Consider the following 25,906-nt stretch of genomic DNA (forward strand, 5'->3'; position numbering starts at 1 on the left):
AGCTAGGACTGCCATTACTGTGAACTTCTGACTTGAAAGGTTTTGCATAGAAGTAGATGCATGTGTCTGCTTAGTACAAATGGAATTTATAAGTATATTTATTCCTGTTTACTAGACCACTACAACGTTGGGCAGAACATAGTGACCCACTTCCTCAGTTTCTTTCTTCAAATCAAAGTGGGAAAAAAGTTAGTTTGCTCATTTTGCTGCATGCTTGCTACATTGGAAAAGTTAGACTGTCTCATCTTTCTGGATGCTGCAATCAGCATCCTCTTTATCCCATATAAAAAGAGAAGAGAAAAAGAAAAAGATCAAGGCTTACTCTATTGTTGCTGTGGTTCAAGGGCCCTCCCTATATTTAGGGAATTCAAATAAGGCAGAAAGCAAAGAGAACATAGTTCTATTGCAACTGCTAGACTGTAGAAATTTAAATATATCCCTCAAAGATACCAGGTTTCTTCCTACAGCTTCCTCGAATAATGTTATAAAAGAAAGAAAAAAAAATGTTTGAATCCCAGGGGAGAAAACCAAGGTAAGCAATTAACTCATTATTTCAGATAAAATTGTATCAGATACCAGGAGGAACTTACAGTGTCTTGTCTATAGCTATTTTCCTCTCTATACACGCCACAAAGTCACATTTCTGTGCATACAGGTGTTTCGGTCACCCTTCTGCTGAGAGCCAGGCTCTGAGGAACCACCGCGCAGCACCCCGGAGGATGCGGTGCCCGCGCCAGCTGCTGCGGGCTGCCGAAGGGCTTGCCGGGGTCAGTCCTGCGCTGGCACGACAGGCAAGGAGACAGGCAGCGGGGCAGATCTCCCGGCAGACGGCAGCGTGGGTCACTCAGGAGGTAACGTGGTCCTGCCTGGGGGTCGCCTGCAGCGGCGGTGGCTCGGGGAGGGCTCCTTCGTGCTCTGCGCAGGGCAGGGTGCTTCGAGGAGGACGTGTGAGCTCCGGAGCAGCACCAGCGACGCGCAGAGGTGTGAAACGCCCCGGCAGCCCTGGGAGCAAGGGAGCGTGGCTGAGGCCTGAAAACGTCCACCCAAGCCATGCAGACAGACGGACGCACATTCACGCTGCTTGGGCTGGCCGGACGTCAGCTACCGGCACCATGGCTGTTTTTCAGTTTGTGTCTCAACTGCTCGTGTGCCCTGCAGCGGGACGGGCTCGGCTCCCCGGGAGGTATGGTGTCACCGCGCACTCCCTGTCAGCAGCTGCGGACCAAGCTCTCTGCAGGCACAAAGGGAGAATTACCTGCCTTTAAATGCATCTGATCAAGTCACTATGAAAGGATCTGTGAGGCCGTTGGTGCCTCTGATGTGTTTCAGTCATTTTTATAAGGAGGTTAGTGAACCCAAAGTCTGGGCTGATTACTAAACGCTTTCCAATTTCTGTAACCTTTTTAAAAGAGGAAGGGTATTTATTACTAGCCAGGCACTTAGATCACACAGAAATAAGAGAGATCTTGAAGGCATAAAAACATCAACGAAATTAAGACAAATGAGTCAGACTTTGCCTAGATAAGGATGAAAGGGCAGAGCCTGTCCATCATTCTCAGACCCTTGCTCGTCCTTCTGTTTATAGGGCAGAGGAGCGGCACTGGCTCACGCCGGGACACAGAGAGCAGCCATCCTCCACCGGGATCGCCGCAGTCCTGATGTACTGTTCTCTGTTGTGGAGAGGTACGTAATTCAGTCCATTTCAGAAGAAAGAAAGTCATCACTGTGGTGTGTCCCAGTTGGGTGTCCTGCACAGTTCTTTGTCCCAGTGTGTTTGTCACTTCTCCCCTTGCAAGGGCTGCTTCTTTACACATCTTTCTCCTTGTGTTAGGCCTGAAGACCAGAACAAATTAGTGTATACATTCCTTGGGAGGAGTTCCCACAGACTGGTAACCTACATGGGTGATTTGCATTAATTAACCAAAGTGGTTCCAGTTTTCACAGATGTACTCAGTTGGAGAAAGACATATACCATCATGCATAGCTTTGATACAGTCATCTTTTTAATATGCCGTAAGGTCATTTCTAAATACACTGTTTTGTCCCAGACAAAACAGGGCAACATCAACCAGCTCTGGGCATCAGGGGCTGCCACTGGAGGTATCAAAAAGGATGTGAAAGGAATCTATTTCTTTTCTCAGTCCGGAAATTAAGGGAGTTTTTTTTTATGAATTAAATTTCTTTTTAAAAAGCACCTTAGTACTTGGGTCAATATCCTGAAATTTCCATGTGTCCAGAGCACCCCTTTCATCCCAAAGCCTTTCTTCCTTTCCTGCTTGCAGGGGAAAGTCACCCGCTGCTGTAATGGCAGGTGAACGTCAGGCAGAAGTGAAAGGTCCCTAGGACTCTCAGCACTATTTCAGCTTCATGGCGAAGCTGGGTCAGAGGACTTCTGTTAGCAGGATTTGTGACGGTCCTCCTCACAGGGGAAGGGCATCTTCTCCAGCCTTTTGCTGCAGCTTTCAAAGTCTCTTTCAGCTGACTCACCTCTGCTCTCCAGCTGGCCTAACTGCATGCGTCGAGAGGGCAAAGAAACAGGGGCTGAGCCTGCAGACATACTCTCTAGCCCTGAGATGCAAGGGCACAGTTTTCCTACCTAAGACCCTGCACATTATTTCCTCAGGGGAAAGCATGAGTAGTTTGGCTTTATGGAAGCAAGGTGACAGGCACTCTGAGAATAAGAATTGCATAAGATAGCTCAGACATTGGAAAATAATAGCTCTGTCAAACTGCATCTATGCAACATATTTCTATGAGGAATCCTGTTAGAAATGTGTGATAAGACCTTGTTAGTGCATGTACAAATGAGTGTGACTGCTACGTAAAGCCTAAGGGGTTTATTTTTATTTATTTATTTTTTTGAGCAAAAGAACAAAGTCTCCAGCATTGATGCTGCTGCAAAACTGAATGCTGTTCTAAGAGCACTTCAGTTTTTGGATCCTACATGTCTTTTCCTCTGGGTGTAATTCTTAAAGATTATGGGAATGGACATACTTCCTCTGAAATTACTGGCAAAGCTCCAACTGACTTCACTGGAAACAAGATAAGACACTATTTGTAAGATGGTGACTTTTTCTATTGCCAATCCCCTGTGATGCTCTGTCAATCTCTGCATTACAGATACGCTGAGATTTTGAATAGATGGCAGGTCACTAAAACTTATCAAACTGAACCAGAAGAACACGTTACATTTCTCTAGTGTTCTTCATTATAGTTCTCAAAGTGGTAAGTAAGTACAGGTAAGTCTCATCTCTCTACTAAGAAAAATGGGGTTCAAAATAAAATAACCAAAGTAAAATATTAAGATCACAGAATGAACTAATATGTGAGGTAGCAATCAGTTTCTTAGTTCCATGGCTACCTATTTTTCAATGGACGTGACACCCTTACTGCCAGTTATCCACAGTTGGGCATTAGCTGTGCCTTAGTGTTTTCTCTTCCATTTAAATTCAATTAGATGTAGAAGTAAATAGAAAAAAACAAAGACAGACTGTGTCTGCATTTTTCAGTGAAACCCAATACATTCAGGCCAGATGCTGAACACAAGCAAAGACTTTTAAATTAATGAAGCCAGGAGAAGCTTTGCTCGAGCACAGAGCACGAGGCAGTCCCAGTCTATGAGCACTTCCAACATGCTGGTGTTAGCTCTATTTCCACCTCTTCAGCAGACATTAATTTGACAACATTTTTTTATATACAAAATAATCAGAACAAAAAAGAAGTTCTGCAAGTGCTCCCCTCTGTGCTCACTCACTTGAAAAAAACCCCTGTTGTCAAGGAAAGTACACCATGGATACAGAAATACTTTTTAATGAACTAGTCACTGTGGCAGCGTGAAGTCTGGGATTAGATCTACAGTGCTATTAGACTTATTTGTGTCTATCTAGTCTGTCTTCTGTTACTTTTATCTATTTTTCATAAATGTTTAAGCTGGTAATGTAAATCATTCTCTTTGTCTCCCGTAGTGCTCTGAGAAGTAAAAATAAAAAAAAAAAAAAAGAAAAAAAATCTTAACATCTGACACTGATTTGCAATCAAGCTCCAAGACTTCAAATGGCATCACATGATTCTGCCTGATGGTGATAAACAGCTCCAATAACAGGCTAATGTTGCAGGTTACTGGCCATGGTGATCAGTGGCTGTTGAGAGAGGCACTGTAAAAACAGTGAAGAGAATGTGGGTGAGATTTCCTGGAGAATGCATTGCTTTTCAGATATGCTGTTGTTTTTCCCAATAGCTTGTGTTATGCCTAGTCAAATTTTTGTTTGCATTATGCTCACGTGAGCACAGCTTAGAAGATAGGATGATGTTTGAGAAGTTATGGAGATAAGAGGAAGTTGTGCAGCAGCAAGTCTTCTCCTTGGCCGTGCCAGTTCTCACCCCCAAACCCAGCCCTGCGCATGACACTCCTAAGCGAATCAAAGATTTATGTCCATAAAAAGAGAAAACTTTCCCATAGGTTTTTGAGCTACTGTTATGTTGGATACAGCATTGTTCCGCTTGCAGAATTAGGCAGCGCAACAGAAAGGATTTTGCAGAAACGATATTATTCTTTATGAGCTATGTGCAGATTTTTAGAGTAATGCTCACAGAAACCTGTGGGCTTTATGCACATTCCGTTTCTACAATTACTTTTGGTCTTCTTTTGTGAATATATTTCAAATTTTTAGCGGTAGTCTTTTCTTCAGCCAGTCCAAATTAACATGCAGCCCTAACACTGCTTAGTCTCATCTCCCGCTCTCAGGCCTAAATCCCTAGAATATTTGGTTTAGAAAAAAATACAAAACAACATTAATATTTCTTTAATGCTCTGTAAAAATGATTGAGCGTGTGTTCCGACCACAAAGCAATACCTTGCCTGCTGCAAGAAATGAAATATCTGTTCAAATTTCATTTCTTCGCCTGATCATTAGGGATCAGGAGTTGTTTTGATGCATTTTTGGTGACCTCTATAGAGAACTCATATTGAGACATTAATAAAGAAGCAGAATCCAACCCTCTTCAATCAAAAGAAGGAATAAAGCATACTATACTGCCTTTGACAAAGTCTGAAAAATCTCCTGAGATGAATACAATATATTTTATATTTTACTTGATATTTTCCCAGTATCATTAGACACTTTTATACATTCCTGCACTGATCCAGTCAATACTACTTGTACCTTCTTTTTCTGGTTCTTACTTTTCCATACATGCCCTGCCTTGAGGTACAGAACATAATCACTGCTGCCAGACGGTTGTTGTCTTTCACAAAGCTACGTTGGTAATGTTCCCTACTGGTTTTTGAATCAGGTGCTTGTTCAGTCAAATGCAAGATTACAATGTTCCCTCTGGACTCTTCTCCTCCCAGGCCAACTGCCTGGCAGACTCTCATCTGGAAATTCTTGACATTGCTTTTCTAAATCCTGCCTCTGGCTATAAAGATTAAGATACTGTCTCATCAGCATGCAGATGTACTTCACTGGTTCTGTTTAGATATTTTCTAAACACCGACTAATTAATTTCCAGTTTAAAGCATACCTGATCGGAATACGCAACCAAAAACAAAGTTAAATCTGAAAAATGTATTGGTTGAAAATGTCTTGGTTTCTGAGAAGACAGTAAGGATGTATTTTGCAGCCATTTCTGTCTTCCATTTTGCCTATACGCTTCAATGAAGGAGGATTTAAAGGAGCAGCCCTGATGTTCCAGGTGTCACTGCTGAACTTCACACCTCTTGGACCCCCTGGCTGGTTCCCCTCCACATCTTACGCAAGGCGGTATGATGGAGATGAGGAAGGACGGGGAGGAGGGGGCACTAACCAGTGTCTTCTTGCTGTCTTGTATCCTGCTTCCGCTTCCTGTTGCTTATGCTTAGAGATGAATTCAAAAGAGATGATGCAAATTCATCTGCCACCTGCTTCCCTACAGGGAGCCTAGAGTCCAGCTGGAGTCAGGATGTAAGATCACCGTTTGCGCAACTTTGACTACATGATACGACACAAAGGCACGCAGGCCTTCACAGGGCTTAGGTGGGTTGAAGGGGACCCTGACAACGAACGTACACCACATTTCCACAGAGTCCATGGGACCTGCCTTGCACAGCTTCACAACAGAGGATACTAGTGTGACAAGGTAGCCCTCAGAAAGTTACAGGAGGATCTACACTGATCAGATTCTCATTTTCATGTGCTAACCTGTCTTTAGCCATAACTCAGTTCTTCACAGGAGTATAAACAGTTTTTCAGGGTCCATGTTCATACAGCACATGCAACAATGAGATTCTGGGATTTTAGTAGGGTTTCTAGTTGCTTGAGTAATACAAGTAATGTTAATTTAAATTCTTAAATACTTTGAAAAATTTGCTTTGAAATTCTACCTGGCTATACAAAACCGTTCTGCCCTTTCTCATGCAGTGGATCTAAAAAAGGAGGATATAGTGTTCTCTCTGGAATAACAGTGAATGTGAAGGAAATATTTCAGAATAGCCACAGACAGTGAACAAGCTACAGGTGAACTTCAGTGCAAGAGTAATGCTTATTCAAAAAGAAAACATAAAAGAGCACATGATCAGGGTGTTTTAAGATACCAGTTATGAGTCTAAAGGAGAAAGTCATCAACAAAAGAATCTGCAAGCTAAGAATTATTTTCAGAGCTTTTTCTTGCAAGATTATTCTCCAGTGAGTAATTTCAAGAAAATCCGTGTGATGCTTGGTAATTTTTGGAAAAATACAAGTAATACGATCATCATCTATCGTACTGAACAATACTACATCATGATATTCCTCTGCCACAGACCTGACCCTCACCTAACTGAAAACAGAAAAATCCTTGCAGGAAGAATCATCTTTCGGTAAATGCTTGGTGCCTGCTGTAGCCGAGGTCCCAGTCCATGGCTTACAGCTTACATTGTGCTAAAATTAACCATTATGATAGCTTTCCACGGTCGTATAGGTGCAACTGTAGATGTCAGTATGGAGTCTCTTTATTATTTTAAATAAAAGAGATTTCTGGTGTCTGGGAAAGTTCCATTCCTACTGGAATTTCTCTAATAGACCTCTTATACATGGTGAGGAGATCAGACTCCACAGTGACTTGTTATAGAGCTAAATAATAAAAATGTTGGCAGCCTACATTACTGAGGATAGAAGCTGTCACAACACTGAGTGAGATGTGCCTTATTTTTGAAATAAATTCTAGAACCCCAGCTCAAATGAAAATAATCTACTCACATTGTCTTATTCTGAAAAATCATTCTTGAATTTTCTGTCACCTCCCTGACTTGCTCCTCCACATCTTGGTTTTTAACTTCATTTCTAAATTGTGAGGTGAACTTACTACAAAAGGCAGGAATTCTCTCTCATATACAGTGTATTTTTTGTCATTTGAAAGGTGCAAATATAGTGAACATAAAAGAAACACAAGACCTTCAAAGGTCTTAGATTTAGGACAGATTTAGAGAAGGTGGTAAAAAGCTCTAAAAGGGAAATGCCAGCTCCAAAAATGTCAAAGACTCTTTAAATGTGATGAGATAAATATCTTTTCCATAAACCCTGCAAGGTTTCTTTTCAGTAGAGCGTATTGCTGAGCACCCTGGCATCCTGCAGACAGAGAGCCACACAAACCCAGCGCTACAGTACTTGCAACTGTTTTCACTCTTTAGCCATCTCTACCAGGCATCATTTTTTAAATTAATAATATTATAGAGGTTTCTATTTAAAGGTTGTTTTTTAAGTAAGATAACTGTACAAAATGAGCTAAGGAATACAGAAACATTTGTGAAGGATTTTGCTTAGTTCATTCTCCTGAGCTTTGATAGGTCTGAGCGGTAAGTGTGCCATGAGAATATGCAGAGGAACGCATCTTACAGTCCTCGGCTTCTCTCCCAGAAAATTGTAACAGAGCTCAGTCTCTCAGCTGGCGGCCACCAGATTTTGCCTTGCTAGGAAAGGCAAGACTGGGTACAATAAGACATGTCACTAGAAGATGTACTGCATGTACACATGAACTTGACAGCACTTGGCCTTTGTCTCATGCTGAACATATGAATTACCACATTAAAGTTCCCAAGAAACATGACACTGTGTCTTGGCATTTAAAATATCTTCTCCTCATAAATCACTGCCTTCATAGGTACCCCCTTATAAATCACTGCCGTCATAGGTATTTTCTCTCCTTCTCTCCACCCCAACAGAATAGCTTTTAAAAAGAGCAGAAGTATTTTCTCCCTGTTAATGACAGGATAGTAGTGGCAGAAACAGACAGGGCCAGGAATCTTCGGTGAACGTAAAATCGAAATTGTCCTGTGTAAGAACCCATCTAGTACCAATGTCACCTTCACTGAAGCAAAAGAGATGCGAATCCTTGATAAAGCCCTCCATGTTTTGACTGATCACTGCTCTTAAAAATGTGTTCAGGAAATATGTAAGGCAGATTTTTATCAGTTTTACAAAGACATAAGTATGGACTAATTCTACTCACTTTGACAGCGTTACTGCATTTTTATGGAATAATCATCACACGCTGATGCTTCTCCTGTAAAGCATTGGTGACCTGACCCATATGAAATACTGTTTTTCAGTGTCCAGCTTCCAGACTGCTGGTCTTGCTTTGCAGGCCAAATTATCTGATGCTGTTCCTCAGACAAACTATAGAAAAGAGCCCTTTTGAGATTATCTTTGCAGACAGTCTTTCCTTCTGCAGCTAGAGGTGGAATAGGGGGGATGTGAGGCATGAAAAGAGCATGTGCACTAAAGTGAGCAGGGCCTGAAGCCTGCCGACACAGCAGCTATAGGTGGAGAACATTTGGAGGAGAGGCTGGCCGATCCACTCGGGCCGGCCCAGGGGAAGCTCTCGCTCCTGCTTGGATGAGCTTTGCTATTGTGCCCAAGGGATGGAGATGTTTACCAAGCTCCGTGCCCGGATTCTGAGGCAGCTTTTAGAGCTCCTGGCCGAGGTCACTGAGCAGATGCAGGGTAAGGCTGATGAGCCCTCAGAGCGGCAGAATAGGGGATGGCTGCAGTGATGCATCTAACACCAGCAAAACTCAGGACCAACAGTGGTCAGTGGCCTGTAAGAACTATAAGGCATGCAAGAAGCAGCTGGACTGTCGCTAATTAAACCTGTCCCAGTGACACCTCCTTTGCCTCAAGAGCCTTATGTTCAAGTACCCAGGTCTTGGCCCTTGATGAAGAAAGCTATTGCACTGTTTGCAGAGGATGTATTTCACCTGCAAACTAAAAACACCTAATTCAAAGTCTTTTCACTCTCTCCCACCATGTCTCGTTCACACACAGTGAAGGAAGTCTAACATAACTAATAGTATAAAAAGCTGCTGACAGGTGTAAGGGAATTTGCGTGGGCACTTGGCTATTCTCTGTTGGTAAAAACCAAGTCAGCTGATGAGGCTATCCCAGCCCCTCTATCGCTCTCACATTTCGTGCTTGATCGAAAGGGACAGAGAAATAAAGATTCCAACAAGAAATGAGAATTGCGCCCCTGTAATATTCTCAGCCTTTCTCTGCAAAAGAAAGACTTGCGACAGGATGATAACTGGTTGACAGAAGCCTTGTCAAACACTGTGAGGAATTATGGAATACTTTTAAATAATTCATGTAATGTGAGTTTTTATATGGCTTTATCTGCAAACACTGGTTTTATTACTGCTATCATTGTTCATGCAGCTCAGCTGAAAATTACACGCATCAGACTGTGACTTCTCAAACATATGTGCTCCAGGACAGAGAGCTTTTCTTTGATGTGGGTTAGCAAGCTCAGGTTTTGACCTCAGCAACTCTCTGCATGATATCTGGAGTCACAAAGGGTCAGCCTAAAAATCACTGAGGAGAGAGCTCCCAGTTTGTTGACAAACCCCATCTAAATTCTCAGAAATTTATGTCCACAGTTGATATCACGCACCCAAAATGAAGCCAACCTAATTCAAATCCAACGGCAAATAGGCAAAAAACACCAAGAGCAACTGTGACTAAGCAGAGACATCCATGATTCAACAACTGTCTGTAACATTGAATAAATAATTTGAATTAGGTTTATTATTTTTGCTGTAAGTACAGTGCTGTTCGCTGGAGCAAAGTTTGGGCTGAATTCTGTTCATATGCTTATTTTGATTGGAGTTACAATGTACTCCTTACGTGGGTAAAATAGGTAGAGATTGACCCTTCCAATATCTACATAGCTAGTCATAGGATTTGCTTCAAAAATGCTATTGAGTGAGGAGAGAAAAGCAACACACACTTCTGAAAGCAGCTCTGAAGCACTGATTGTACTATGTTTATCAGGACTTACATGAGTTTATCTGTAGTGCTCAACTACATGTTCTGCTGCCTGTTCATTCATGCCAGCAACACTAATATACTGTTAGCAGAAACTGTGGGACTTAAAGAATGTTACTTAAAGAACTGATAACCCCATCAAAATATAAGGCAAATTATTTCTTTACAATATAAGTAAGGTAATAAGTAGCTATCTCTTGACAGGTGTATCATATAAAAGGTGAGAGATGCAGCCCATTCTACTCTTATTAATACCATAATAATGTTACTTTTAAAATCATTGATGGCAGTGGCTACCTAGTGGTGACAGAAACAACTTCTCTATGGTGAAGATACTCATTCATATGCTTTTTTGTGTGAGAATTGAAATAGGTGGGAATTAGATACTTAAATATGAGAATCTAGGTCTTCCTCTATTGCTTTGAAACTAGTTTAATGCTGTTCAGTATTTCTTGACAGATTATCTTTACTTCCTACAACACCAAATGGAAACAGTCATATCAGATTTCCTGTTCTATACAGTGTATTCCAGCTGCTTATACACACTACATGACATCCAGCAAAGGATATGTATTTTCCTTTACAAGGCAGTATGTTTTGTCTATGTTAGCTTTATGTTGCACTAGGATAATGCAGGTGGATATGAAATTGCTGTCTGTGAAACATCAATGGAAAGTTTCTTGTGCCCTGCATCAGGGAACTGGCAGAGTACTTTGCTTAGGATTTATTCCTTCCTAGCTGAACAATGTTCCCAGTATAGAAACAATTAGTTTAATGCAATGGAGCAGCTGGATGATTATCGCAAGCTTTACTGGCTAACTATTGTTAACAATATGTTCCCTAAACCTGTTTCTACATGAAATCAGCTAAAGGGAACTTAACACCTTAAAGAAATGTAATGACATGAGTACAGCTGATGGTTTACTCATGAAATCCATTTACGGAGCAGGGAAATTAAAATGATTGGAAATTCTTGCAAATCTGCATATGCTTAATCTAAAAATTAGTAGTTAACTTCTAAATAACCCCAGAAAGTTTGTGGTTCAGACCAGATAAAGACAAGCACCAAAAAAACAGTGTGGTCAAAAATGTTATAAACTAAACCACAGCTGACTAACCAATTCCCCACAGTAAAGTACTACACTTTCTGAGGCCTTAAATTGGAAAGGCCTTAAAATAGGAAATTTTGTGGATGGTAAGAAAAACTTTGTGATGCTTGACAGGCATCTATATTGTAAGTATCCAAGTTCACAGCAATCTTTTAGAAGATGGTAAAATGATTTCCTGAGCTTTTAGTGCTTATTTAGTGTGAGAACCGTAAGAATATGTTGTAAAAGGAAATTTTAACAAAGTATCTAACTTCTCAGCACTGAGCTGTATATTGCCCAGCAGCTAAGCTCCAAGCAAACTCAATGCACTTCTATTTGAACATACTTGAGACCTTCTTTAAATGTTTTCTACTTTAAATAAAGTCTTTCCTTATTTACTTCATAAGTATATTCATTGTCACCAAAACAGGGATTTTACAAGAGAAAACACAGTCAAAATTACTGTTACAAGAATGGTTTTTACTGAGGGTGAGAAAGAAATTTGTGTGCATTTACACTGCTTTCTGTTATTGTTTTCCCCCTCCTCTTTCTGGCAATGAAAAAAAATGCTACGACCAGCATGCCCTGCAGTATTTTCTGAATATGGAAGCCCATGGTGATCTCTTTACATAGTTCTGAAATGAAGAAAACTGTTCGTTATGGAGCTAGTTGATCTTCAATAGTACCTTCTGAAGTCTATACCAAGAAAACATCATTAAAAATCCAGTACACACTCATCTTACTTATCCTCAGATGTGTTGTGCATCTTTGTCCTGGTTAAACAAAAGTGTTTCAGTTCTTCAAAGAATGAACTTTGAAAAGCACAGAACCATTTGGCCAAAACTAGAAAATACTGCTTTGGTTTAAAGAGAGTAAAGGGAGAGAACCTTCTTTTTCTTTAAGTAGTTCATCTTCAAATGATGGTGAGACTCTACAGGGTGTATGCAAACTAAGAGAACAGCAAAATCACCATAAGGAAAATCTTGTTCCTTTTCATATGGAGATTCCCATCCTTAACTTGGCCTTTTAATTAGCTTGATTATAGTGGTGACTATTTGTTACTGCCTCAGTGCTGTAATTTAAGAAACTGACTATTCATTAGAAATTCCTGTTTTCAAAGATTTACAAATAAATCTGAGCAGCAGCAGCACCAGCAGCAACAACAACGACAAAAGATAAATTTACTTAGAAACTTGGATGAGAGAAAAATCACTTGGGGATATTTCCAAACTCTCCAACTCAGACTTGAGTTCGGCTTGGCAAAGTTAGCAGCTCTGCATGTTAAAAGGAATTCTTCCTGCCTTAATGTGTGGATTTTTACAGCATTTGATTTGCTCAGCATATGAAATGTTTAAGCAAAGCATACCACCATGATATAATTGGTATTAATGAAAAAGTGGTTTGAGAAATAAAGCCTGTAGTATGTTGAAAGAGTCTGAGTCAAACTAGTAGATCTTTTTTTCAACAATGTATTCAGGAAACCATTTTTAAAATATTATTATCTGCATTATCAGTCAGCTGCTCATGAGCTTACTGAATGGAGTGGAAATTATTTGTCCAAAATATTTTTAAATAAATTCAGAGCTCCTAGTCTTGTAAACACCTGGGCGCCTGTGTATATACGTACATGTAGTACAGAAAAAGAAGTTGCATTTAGCGTGGTTGGCTCAAAGGCAAAATTCAGTTTTGCAGTGACAGCAGAAGGGATTTGGATGGGAAAAAGTGTTTGGAAGCAGGCCTGTGAAAAGCCTGGGAAGAGAGCGAAGATGAGTGAGGAGGGCTGGAAGAGATAAAGGAGACTTCTAGGATTCATGGCAGGCCCAGCAAAGGATCAGAGGACTTTGGGGTGGAGAGGGACCACTGGAGGTTGTGGAGGCTGTGGAAGAGACCTCTGGATTTTTTTTCTTCTGCAGTGAACAGCCCCTCTGAGATCCCCTTCTCTGGTACTTTGAGTATAACACTTTTATCCGCAAAGCCCCCCTTCCCCAGTTAGTCACCCATCTCCAGCCTCCGAGAGGAACCTCGCAACCTCCTGCACAGCAGCCCCTACTCGCCTTCTCCTGAGCCCCTTCTGGGAAAGGGAGCAAGGGGAAAGGGTGAGAGTCAGAGGAGAGCTCCTAAATGACGGGAGCTTCTGCTTGTCCTGCTGCCAGAGCTGGGGTTGCTCCTTTTGCTTCTAACCCTTCTCTCAGCAGCAGCAGATAGTAGGAGGTAGAGGTCAACTGTCGAGCCAGATCAGCTAACCCTAGCGCAGGCAAGCAGACACTTCACTGCCTTTGCCTGCTGCCCACTTTGCCTGCAGCCTCCAACCAGCTCTGCTGAGGTCGATGAAAGCATGAAGAGGCAGCTATGTTGACTGCGTGACTGCAGCTTTAGATATACCAATTGGATAACGGCTTAGTTTCCTTGAAAGCTCATCTTGCTCTGCTTCATGGATAGAGGAGAATCAGGCCATATAAGTTAACGAACCATTCAAGCCACAAGCAAGCTGCAGCAGATTGGACAGCTGTGATTCTCTTTCCCAGACAGCATACTGGTTTGCCTCATCATATCACGTTTGTGTGGTGTTCTAAAACTTTTCTTAATTATTCCAACCAAATTCATCATTTAAACTGAGATACACTAGTGAACCCAAGACTCATGAAGAAAAACAAGCCTGTTAGTCTCAGAAAAAGGAGATTAATGTACTTCTTCAGATACAGACAACTACACAAACACTGCAAGCTGTGCATAGGTATAGTCTAAGAGCTGTATTCAGTGTTTGTCAGCAGATTTCAGGTTTTGGGCTCAATGGAGGGAACTCATCTCACAGGGAGGATGATCACTTGTGGTCAGCCGGGATAGGCTCCAGAGTGCAGGCTGATTTCCACTTGCACAGTGAGGACCATTGGCATTTTAATTTAACACTACCAACTACTAAACGTTCAATTTTATTTATATGTGTGACTGTGTGGATTGACTTCTATAGAATTAAAGCTGGATCTGCTTTGATGCCTTACATTTTGACAGGGCTACTCTGATTTTCTCTTTTTAGTAAAGGAAGTTTCAGTGGAGATCTTGTGGGAGTTTCATTTACTCAGCCTTGGAAAAAGTAACTGCAACTTCAGCTTCTAAAGACAAATCATGAAAGAAGGCCTGGGGCCTGATTCGCATTTGCCTGGACAGGATGAGAGAGGATTGAAAGCAGACAAGACAAAGGCTTTCACCGACAGCCGTCAGCTGTAGTCGCCTGAGGGCACAATCTTGTCCCTGAAAAACCACAGAGAGGAAAATAGATGGGTATCCTTTGAAAGCCAATTTGTGCTTCGAAAGAGATTACATATTTCCCAGAGATCTTCTATAGATAACATAGGGAATATGTATAGTTAGAGTATGCTTTTGAAGCACACACCTGCTGTATATTTTATAATAGTCGTTCTTCCAAATTGAGCAAGGTGCATGTAACCTGTTACCAGACCACTCTTTGAAAGGGCAAAAGCTCTTTGCCATGAGCAGTAATCACAAGGAGACCTTTCTACAGTATAAAATCCTGCAGCTTTCCCAAAGAGTCTTTTCCTATTTTCTCTGTAGATTTTATTAGCAGTATGACAGAAAAACAGGCTGCTAATAATTTGTTCTTCCACCCTCTCCTCCTCCTTTCAACTATTTTTATATGGAGTGCATAATTTCACTGTATTGGATGCTTAATATAATCCCTGTGCAACAGGAATTGCATCTTCTTCCTACTTCCTGAAAGGCATACTCATTTAACTGGCAAATGTTGTATGAATTAAGAAAAACAAAGGAAGGGCAAAGGGAGAACAGAAGTTATATACCAGGGCGGAAGAAATTAAATTAACTTTTGATCGATGGACAGAAATCTGCTGGTTATATGACAGAAACCAAACATTCTGCAACTTATTGCTTCCCCTAATATTCCATCAGAAAAAAAAATTAAAATTCAGTACAAATACAAATAAGCAGAGTGTATCTACGAAGCATTCGTAATAGCTATTAGTTGGGATAAAAATGCATTATTAACTACTTCCAATTGCAAGAGCTGGTGAATACATGGAAAACTAAAAGCTCCTGTAAGCTAATGTAATGTTTTTAACAGAAATTCCATGGTGATGCACACTAATACTTAAGAAGTAATAAAACTGGCATACTGGTGTGGGCATAGCAAACAAGCAAAGCAGAGTGCTCCAAGTCAGAGCACTGCTGTAGTCTTGCTGAATTCGTGGAATAAGCATTAGGGAGTCCACTTTGTCCTTTGTGATCAGCAAGCAGACTGGAAAGGCCAAATTCTCAACTGCCGGATCTGGCATTTGCCAACACAAATGCCAGCTTTTCTAAGTGCAAGTAGATAAAGTTCCAGCGATAACCTGTGTATGGGGAGAAGGGTGAGGGAGCAGATACATGGGGTTATTTGAATACTTTTTCTGTAGATATATGCAGAGAGTAGAGCCAGATAATTTAGAAGAGCTTTAAAATACTCGGAAGACTCTCCAAATTACTAAACATTCACAGCAGCTGAATATGAAGGTGTACAGAAAGCCACTAATAGGGACTAACAATGTTGTGTGCCTTATATATTCCAGCATAAGAGCAGAGACTGAGTAGGAAAAGCTTTAAGAGAAATTGTTGTCAGTTTAAGCTATGCAGGGTTGTTTGAGAGGGCTCAGCAGCAGGATAAAAGCACACTGCAGCAAAATGTTTATTGCTGAGGTTGCTCCAAATAAGTAAACTGTTTCAGATACAGCTGTATAGACAGAGAACAACATTCACCTGCATTAATCCAATATAAGACCATGCTTTGTTTGCATCTGGAAAAAAACACTACTATTTTCACAAATGAGACTTTGGATCTAGATTTACCTGGTGGTTCTCCAAGAGCTCCAGCGGGTGCCCTGGGGAAGGGAGAGAGGTGGGCTATCTGCCATGCTGGGTAGAGAGGTCAGCGAGGAGCTGGGCAGGGGCTGCAGGATTCCCCAGCATTATGGCCTGCTGGGGATGGGGACAGCCCCCATGGCCTTCCCCAGGTCAGCTTCTGACTTAGGGTCCAGGGCACTGTTGCCTTCCTGATAGCACTGCTGATGTCCGAAGTTGGATTAGGCAAGCACCTGATCTTACGTTTCAAGTTTCCTGCAGTTGGTCGTTGTCTGGCGAAACATGTCCAGAAAACAGTCTATGCAGAAGGTAGGGCCCCGAAGCTCATGTGTGGGGAAGAAATGGTCTACAGAGTGACGTGTGTTTGGGACAAAGGTAGGTATGCTCTTGTAAGGCCACCCAGGGGACTGTGGGGAGATGGTCTGTGAAGTGGCACCTTTAAATTAACTCTTTTAATGTGAATTTTGGCTTTCCCTGAGAAGCAAGGGTCACCTTAAATTTGGAGGCCACCTTTTGTTGGAATGGTATGGTGCTTGGGGTATCTCCACTGGTGTTAATAGTTAGCTTACGGTGGTGGATTTCATTTAAATAAAAGGGGAAAGAGACGGGGGGCATTTATAAAGCCTGGAGGCCACAAAGCCTGTGAAGAAAAATCAAATATTACCTGTCTGCTTTAGATGGGATTTTGTTAAAGAGAGCACAAGAGAGAGCTGAGTGATTACTAACAGAGCTGAGCTTAGCAGAAAAGAGAGAAAAGCCTCATAAAAAGTCCAGGAAAATGGTCACTCCTAAATGTCTTGGTATCTGTACCCTACAGAGCTGCTGGGCAACAATGGAGCTGGTTGACAGGTAGTCTAGGCACAAAAGAGCCACAGGGCTCTTAAGCTAAGGCTGGGTATTGCAACTCTTCTCAAGCTCAGAAGAAATCTTCACAAGGCAGGTGAGTAGCACAGAAAGGACATGCACACGGGTGCCCGGTAATACAGAAATGTAAACATTGTACTGAGACTTCATGCTCAGTAGTGTGAGCATGACAGACATCTGTCTATGAAGAAACTGATGTGCTATGTAATTACAATGCCTTTGAACAGGATTTAAGACACTGTTTCAAAAGTGCTTTCAGTGGTGTATGTGGTATTGCATGTAAATAATTATTAGGTAATTATATGTCATTGTCTTTCTTAGAAGTTAACTGAAAGCTGTAATTCTGCTTATGTTCTGAATACTCTGCTAAATCCCCTCCTAAAGGTCATGCTGTTACAAAAAAATCAGATGAAGATGGAGGGAGAGGGAATGCTGTAGTGTTTTATGAAGAATTTGCTTTCTATATTGATACACAATTAGGAAGAGATGCAATAGACGTAAAGTAGTGGCATTTTGCTAATTATTACCATGGCAAAAGTCCTCGGCTTATTCAGTAGGCAAACATACCTTTAATGCCATCTCCTCATATAATCTTCATTAAAATGTATAACAGCCAGAAATATCAATAACAAATTAAGATACTCTGCTTTTGATGGAGAGAATTAAGGAATTATAAATGAAATTTCAGGTATTCCATTTACCATGAGAGATAACCCTATATAGATGTTAAGCCAGAAGTTTTATTATTGCAAATACAGGGCCAAATCAGTAAATCAGTGTATATTTTTATAGCTCTAATCCAAGAGGCATATATATTGTTATCCAATGGATGGATGAAGTTTTGCTTACACTTTTGCTATTTTTTTGCTTATGGTACAAAGGAAAAAATTGAATCACATTTAAATAAATGCCCAATATACACAGAGCTTCAGATGGACACATAAAAAAAAAAGCTACTTGATTTATAAAATACAGAATATCCCAAATACAAACCACATAAAATGGAAAACCTATTTAAATGGGTACAGCAATGACTTCAGTTAGGAAGCCTGACTTCTAATGATACATGTGTAAAGTGGGACGGCAAACAATGGATGTAATTCCTGTAACACAGTACGTGAATCCCAGAAAAGCTGTACTACTTCCTCTTAGCTGCAGAATTCCAGACCGCAGCAAACTCACAGTCAATTTATACGGCTTTACCAAATCAAAATCTTGCTTTCCAATTTATAGCATGGGTGAGTGTATTCTGCAAGGAGGGGAGAGTTGATAGCTGTTGCATAGTCATTACCTTTGGGTTGAGACGGTGGGGGTGAAAAGATGGAAGCCCATCAACCTCATTAGGAGTGATGGACTGGGAGAAGAGAGGGTGAAGACAAAGTTCAATTTACGTACTTTAAAATATGCAACTTGTGGGAGCAAAGTGGGTGTTGTAATTGGCAATCCTTTGATTCTTTTGCCTGCAAGGGCTATTAATAAGAGACCAACAGAATTTAAGGACAGGTGGGATTACTGTATTAGCCATCCTGCCAATCTTAGACTGACTTGCCCCCATATTAAGACACTGGATTTTGCTGGTTAAAGCATAACTTTCAAGATGGCTTCTAGACTCAATTTCAACAGATTGTGATGGAGATAAAACTCCATTTTCCTTAGTACTTTCCACCAGTCTTTAAGTAACATTTCCTCTGGAGCTGAGAGGAAAGAAGGGGTCATGAGAGCAGTTGTGACACTGAACTGTGAAGTTTGTACCAGAACAACACCAGCGACACCACAACAAGAAGAGCTGCAGCCAGATTCAGGTCCATGGGAGCATGCAAAGCCCAGTGCAGCAACCAGGGCAATGGGAGCATGGAAAGTGTGTAGTGAGGGGAGCTCGACAAGACAGGACTTGAATAAAGGCAGATTCAGCAATGAGGTACCAAAATTTCTAGTTAGGTGTTATCTTCACTTCAGAGATTCTGTGTAAGTGCTGGAGACAGTCCTTACACAGGGAAATGAATAAGGTGCTTGATGGCAGATGGAAATGAGTGTTGAGAAATAAAGAATAACAAATGCTGGGCTGGAAAACCTGGAATCATCAATCTGCATTGCTGATTTCCAAACTTTGACCTCTTAGGAAGAAAACTAGAGCAGCAAATACAGCAAATCAGGAGGTAGTACGGCTCAAAAAGAATGCAGAAAATAGTGTTATGCCAGCACTAGAGATGGGCTGTCCAGAGGTGAATGCAGTGTTTCAGCCAAGATGTTTGTCAGCTACAAAGAAAATATGATGAGCAGTGAGGTGACAAGAAATAATCAGAGATAGAGAAAATACTTTTCCCCTGGGAGACTGAGAAGATTAGGTTTGTTTGCCTTGCAGAGGAGATTAATTAGAGATACTGAACATGATAAATGCAATAAAGAAAATAGATGGAGAATGTATGCTTACCAATTCTTACAGTAAAAGAATAAAATGATATCGAATAAAAATATTAAAGGAAAGAAATGTAAGATTAATAACAGGGTTTCTTTTATATGATAACATAAAATTAGCCTCTGGAATGTATTGCCACAGTATGTGAGCCTAGTAAGATTCAGAAAGGGAGATTTATACAGCTAATGAGAATCACTGCAGGCACATTAGATACAAACTGAGGATAACTGTAAGTCTGGGCACCAGGACACTACATTTGCTGTTGGTCATGATCAGTCCTTTCTTTGCCTTCCTGACTTCAGGCAGTACTTCTGGGTCTTCAGATAAGCAACAAAGCACAAATCACATTGCTATACCCTACAAAATGAGGTGATATCAGATCCTAAATGTGTGTAAAGGACGTACAAACATTAGTGCACTGGAGAATCCAAGACATTTTGAAAGCGAAATGTAGAGATGTAAATCTTAAGTCCCGGATGAGTCTGGGGTGGTCTTTTCCCCAAAAGCTTTAGCGAAGAGTAGGTAACAGTAGCTGGAAATAGTCTATGTCTCTTGACACACTCAGATTCTGTGCCTCAGCTACAGGGTATGAGCAGAAGACCAAGGCGCAGCATCTGGTCCCCCAGTGTTTTCTTCTCTGGGGCTGTTGGTGCACAAGGCTGCTTTTCAAAACCAAGGATGAAGATCTCAGGGCAGGGGTAAAGCATCTGAATGCAAGGTTCCTTTAATTAAGTCTGAGAAAATCTGCAGAGGGCTTTCAGATCTGTAAACAAGGTAAGTACTTCATTCAAACTTCTTCCCCAAAACTCTGTCAAAAGACATCTTCCACTGCACAGGGCAAGTCTTGGGGCTTTCTAAAACTCTGCGTCCAGGAGACATGCTGTGAAAAACTGCCGAAGAAAGGGACGGCAGTATGTTATCTAAATGGAGATGCAAGAGATCTGCAGACACTGAAAAAGCAGCTCTACTGGGATTACTTTTCTCAGAGAAGAACTTCTCTGAGAAGAACATCTCCAAATTTACTGTCATCATACTGTAGGTCTTGGTAGTGGGAAAGTATCACAACTGGCATTTGCTTGCTCTCAGCATAGTAGAAGAGTAAGAACTTTTTCCCAATGTTCCAAAATATTTATAGCCACGAATGTGCCAAAAAGTTCTGAACTCTCCTACTGAGACATACCCACAACTATCTTTCCAAGTGAAGATATCCACTTCCAGAGGGAGTGGATATCTTTTGGCATAACAGTATCTGGTGACATTTTAAGAGGCTGGTATCTGCCAAAAGGTCTGTGCTGCAGAAGGATATAAATGAGAGTTTCCAGAAGACCTCTCAGAAGGTATCTCAAGGGCTCTGGGAAAGTTCTAAAAACCCTCTGCAAGACAGCAGGATCTGAGTGCAAAACTTCCTGCCTCAGAAAAGAGCCTCTCTTCTGCCCTGTCCCCTACCAGTCCTGGGATGCTAATGACTTCTACGTGTATAGACGGTTTGTGTGTTGTGTGCTCAGAGGGGCAGAGCGAGCTCTGTGGCTACTGCCAAGGCTGCAGTGACTCTGTTCTGGAGTGACCAGGGTCGTGCACACAATGTAAATGGGCATAGGGAAGAAAAAGAACTTGCAGTGCTACTGCCTTAATGTGTAAGGATCCAAATATGATCCTCTCCCAAACTGCTTTTCATGAGCCTGCATCTTTGTGTACTGTTGAGTTACCATCTAATTCTGAAGGATTTAAAACTATTGCTTACAGATTAACTAAGCCTGCAGGTCTCGCAGCATCTCTTTCCTTTGATTTCCGAAACAGTATACGAAAATGACTGATTTTTTATGAAGCCATTCTCTGTACGGCACTTTCATTTGCAAGTTTTGTAGGGGATCATTGAGTCCAAGTTAAAGTGCATTTTGTTGGCTCTTAAAAACCAAAAAAGAAACCATGCTAAATATTTTGCCACAGCCGTGCATTCATATAGCAAAACATTGGCAGCAAGTTTAAAAATGATTTTTTGTTAAATGTCATGATTTAAAGGCCACGCTAGCAATAAAATCTTTATTACAAAGCTGTGAAATTGGACAGTTTAAACCTAATAGATAAGTGGAGATGCCTCAGGTAACAGTCTGGCTAGAATGACAGTGATTATTGACAATTTTTAATGCTTTGCCATGTTAAACTGTCAGTGGTACCCACAATACCTTCACTGACACTGATTTGAGAAGTAATGCCAACATTACTATCTCTGCTATAACTTCTCCTTCTGTAGGAATTTCATTGTAAGAAGTCACAAGCCCTAAGTCTGGAAAAGTCTTCATCTGCTGTTGGAATATGCAGTACAACTTCAGTCCTAGAAAGGGTTAGGATTTAACTGTGTTGTAATGTATTCACACAAGGAGGCAAGTTGATTTGCCTGGAGACCCATAAATCAGGCATTTCATGAATCTGCAGAGGTTGACTGTGCAGTCAGAATGGTCTTTTAACAAGTATGTTTGATATTACACATGGGGTTGTGTATTTATATGTGAATAAATCCTTGAAAACTGGTTTAAAAGAAGGTTAATAACACTTTGGAACTGAGCACTCAGAAAACATGATATGCCAGGGTCAACATTAGTCTGTGGAGTCTTCATTTGTCTTGAATCATGATATATCCTCTAGTTACACAATGACATGCGTAATTTGTGGTCCCCACCTTGTCATTGTTTCGCATTCATGATCTCCCCATGAAGTGCTTGTCCAAATTCAGTGTTGCCCCCCCCCCATCCCTTTACCCCATCAGACCGGAGATATGTTGCCGAAGAGTACCAGTTCCAGGCCTGTGGTTAATAAAGGTCCAGACAAGAGCAGGAGATTTTGCTTGAAGGACTCAAAAATCATAAGCTAAACATCATTCTATAAGATCTGAGATATTCCTTAATTTAATAGGAGGAAAAGGCAGAAGACGACTGTAAGTCTGCTCTCTGGATATATGATATACCTCTGATGCTGCTTTTCCAGAGGTATCCCTTGTCATGGTAAGCCATTTTTTTCCATAGCATAAGGTCCTTAGGAAACACAATTGTTGTGAGAATATTTTTGCTAGATGGCTTATCTTTAATAGAAAAACTATCTTGCATTTTCAGAAGATCATTTGGGATGATAGCAGGCAGCAACTATCTGTGTTGGCACCTTTCTCACCTTAAAGAGGCTTAGATATGTTTAATCCTGTTCTACAATACATTTATCTTCAAAGCTCAACAGAACCTAAGAAAGTTATGTTCTCACCTGCTCAGTCCCGAGGGCTCCAGTTGCTATTATTTCTATTTGGATATGAGGATACATAAGGGGTTTTTGCAAGTATTTAATCAAGATAACTTACGGTCGCTCAGAAATCTCACCAAAGTAAGGGGCAAAATGAACATTGAGTTTGAACCTTAAATTTTGTGTTTCAGATTGCCACCACTGAATTTCATGTCTTAAACATGAGTATTCTTGCATGAAATATGAGTGATTCAATTCACCAGCTACTGAAATAAAACTGCTGGTTTTGGGGGAAAATATACAGCAACATAAAACAGTAGTGTACAGGGAGAGGCATTTGAGACAGGATGAAAAAAATAGCTTGTGTTTACATGGGCAAGACATAGTCATGCTGACTGGAAACGCTTCAGAAAGACCCTGGCCAGTATCCCACATTTTATGAAAATGCCACTGGGTCTGTGCGTAAATTTCTTCGGTGACTGGGAAAAGACAAGTCTGAGATAGTTTTGATCAAGGCTGCTAGGGTCTGGGGAACAGCAAAGCCATGGGCACATGGACATCAGCCACTCATTGGGTATCATGGCTCCTGAGTGAAGCCATGATTTCATGAGCTTCAGTGCAGGCTGTATTCCTGTTGTTAATTGTTAATTGTTAAGGTTAATTGACTAGGTCTATATGAACTTCCCCTCTTCTCAGTTAAAAATAGTCGTTTTAAGTTCTGTAAGTAGCTTGTAGTCTCAGTTCTTCATTTTAGTCAAAGACTGCCTTGGGTATTTTAGCACCAGTTCATGGCTTGTTCCATGAGCTGGTGCTAAAATAAAAGCACAGTGATGAGGCATTCATTCGTATCAATGAAGAAGGAAGAATGCCACCTACTGAACTACACTAAAGGTGCTTCTGCAATCAGGTGTTTTTATTAGCCATTTCCATTTCAAGAAATGAACATGCATTATTCTACTTAGCTTGAAAACTGGAGAAGATACAAACCTGAGCAAAATGTTTGCTATCGCACAAGCTTCGCCATAAATTTCAATGAAATGAGCAAAAAGCTACAGACTTTGCAATGGTTGATTTACAACAGAGGACAACAATGAGTCATGAATCACAGACTGTTTTAATTGATTTTGCATACAACATAAACTGTGGAAAACCTGATTAAATGGCTTGTAGAAGACCTCATGAGTGACTTGCATTCTAAAGTTACTCAATTCTTTTAAAAGGGAAAAAAATGTACAAAAGTGCATAAAAGATTATTTTGTAAATTAAAAAGAAAAACAGTATCAGAGATCCTACAGCTGGTAGAGATCTTAAGGGTCATCCTGGATGCAAGATATGGGAACATGAAAAGCTAGAGAAATCCATTCACTCTGGCACAGAGAATTTCAGCAGAGGGAATCTTAGTGGTTAAACTCATTTCAGTTACCTGTCATTAAGATATCCAAGCACACTGGATTTTTATGACCTTTTCTTTCACCTTTTTGATTCCTCCTGGCTATTTCTTATTTCCTCAGTTTTCTGAACTCAGCACAGGTGTATAAGTTTAATGAAATCACAGAAGGCTAAAGTTACATATTACAGCTTGGGTGATGCCTTTGTTGATGGTAGTTGGTATCTATGCTAGTTAAAAGGGATTGTAAGGAACAACAAAGCCCAAAAAAGGCTGGATCTACTGGAAATATGAGCTTCACAGAACACTTCAGAGTGCTCTTAGACTGCTTGGCTGTTCCTAATCACTACAAAAGACTCTTTGCTGGCTCTTGGTTTCTTAGTTAGAAAAGCAGTGTTTCTATCCCATGCCAGGGTAAAGGTCTGGATCTACTGATTCATCAGTTCTGAATTTGTCTGCTCCTGGAAATTACCAATATGTAAGTTAAGATTATAATGGAATAATCTTCTGCTTAAGCCTGTATTTTAATGCTGCTGGATGAAATAGTTTGAGAAGATATTAAATCATAGAACAAATGTTAGAAGAATGTGCAATTGGAAGGATCTTTCTGGGACATCATATCCTGTCTCCTGCCACATCATGCAGCTTGCTTTTCAGAAATGTTATCAAGCTACTTCTTGCTCTGCACAGCTCCTGTCAGAAAGCTGCCTTTGAATCTAACTCTAAAAATTAAAAACTTTCTTGTAATTTCCAGCCCCCAAATGTATGCCTGATTAGTTTATTTCTAAGTGTTGTTGTAACATTATATTCTTTTTTACCATGTTTTCCAAAGAGATGGAGACTTATGTGTTTGTGCTTTTTGTTTTGAATTGCTGCATAATTTCAAAAAAAAAAAAAAAAAAAAAAAAAAAAAAGATAATGGGGAGAGGTCTCAAAGACAGCGAATTCCTACTAGTCCTGTCAAAAAGTCAACAGTGTGCTAGAGATGAGAGACCTCTACCACTAAAGCAGAGCGGAGGTAGCTCAGCTCTTATGCATTTGGCAGAGGCCAGTTGGCTGTTCAGCACATCTGCACTAATCAGAACATGTTGCTTTTTCCCCTGCTGCTGGCACAAAGGTGCATAAAGCATGTAGGAGGGGGCTGCAGGGACCCAGCAAGATGTCTGGGATATGGGAGGGAGCAGAAAGGGTGCAGAGGCAGGAAGAAGTAGAAAGATTGTAGTAAGCGCCTTAGAAGATGTAATGGATGGGAAAACAGAGGTATAGGTATAGAGTGTATACTCACAGAGGTATAGGATGGTACTAGGTCTTGCAGAAAGGACATGGGAGAAGAAAAACCTGCAGTAGACCACATTTCAATAGCTCCCCTGCTCTTGAACAAAATGTGCATCTTTAACAGTCTTCAGAGCTTACCAAATCAATATACAGCAATCATGTCTGTCACTAGCTTTCATTTTTCTAGACTCAATACAGAATGCTTTTGCCTTCTCTAGTAAGATAGCATTTTCTCTCCTTTGATCATCCTCATGTTCCTTTTCTGTTTATGTTCCAGTTCCATATGGTTTATAGTGCAGCAGTGAAGGTGGCAAATTTCCCTCCTTTGGAAGTGGCATGATACAGGTTGTGGTGTTACCCAGGGCAACCTGGGGTGGGATGGACAGCAGATGTATTTCAAGCAGGGCTGCCTACACTTGAGCTAGGCCACTGACACCAGCTAACAAGAGGAAACATGGATAAGGATGGCTTACTCTAAAACTCCTCATATTCTTAATTCATGTATACACAC

The 25,906-nt window shown here is 40.8% G+C and overlaps 1 long non-coding RNA gene across 1 annotated transcript in view; it reads right to left on the bottom strand.

Annotated features, from left to right (window-relative positions):
• Positions 1–1,583: 1,583 nt before the first annotated feature.
• The window catches only part of LOC135324937 (uncharacterized), a 51,550-nt gene continuing 27,227 nt past the window's right edge, over positions 1,584–25,906 (bottom strand). Inside the window, exon 4 of the long non-coding RNA XR_010386161.1 lies at positions 1,584–1,833. This is a non-coding gene — a long non-coding RNA (uncharacterized LOC135324937). The remainder of the gene's footprint in view (positions 1,834–25,906) is intronic.

Source organism: Dromaius novaehollandiae, chromosome Z (assembly GCF_036370855.1).
Source record: "Dromaius novaehollandiae isolate bDroNov1 chromosome Z, bDroNov1.hap1, whole genome shotgun sequence".
In the NCBI taxonomy this organism is placed as follows: Eukaryota; Metazoa; Chordata; class Aves; order Casuariiformes; family Dromaiidae; genus Dromaius; species Dromaius novaehollandiae.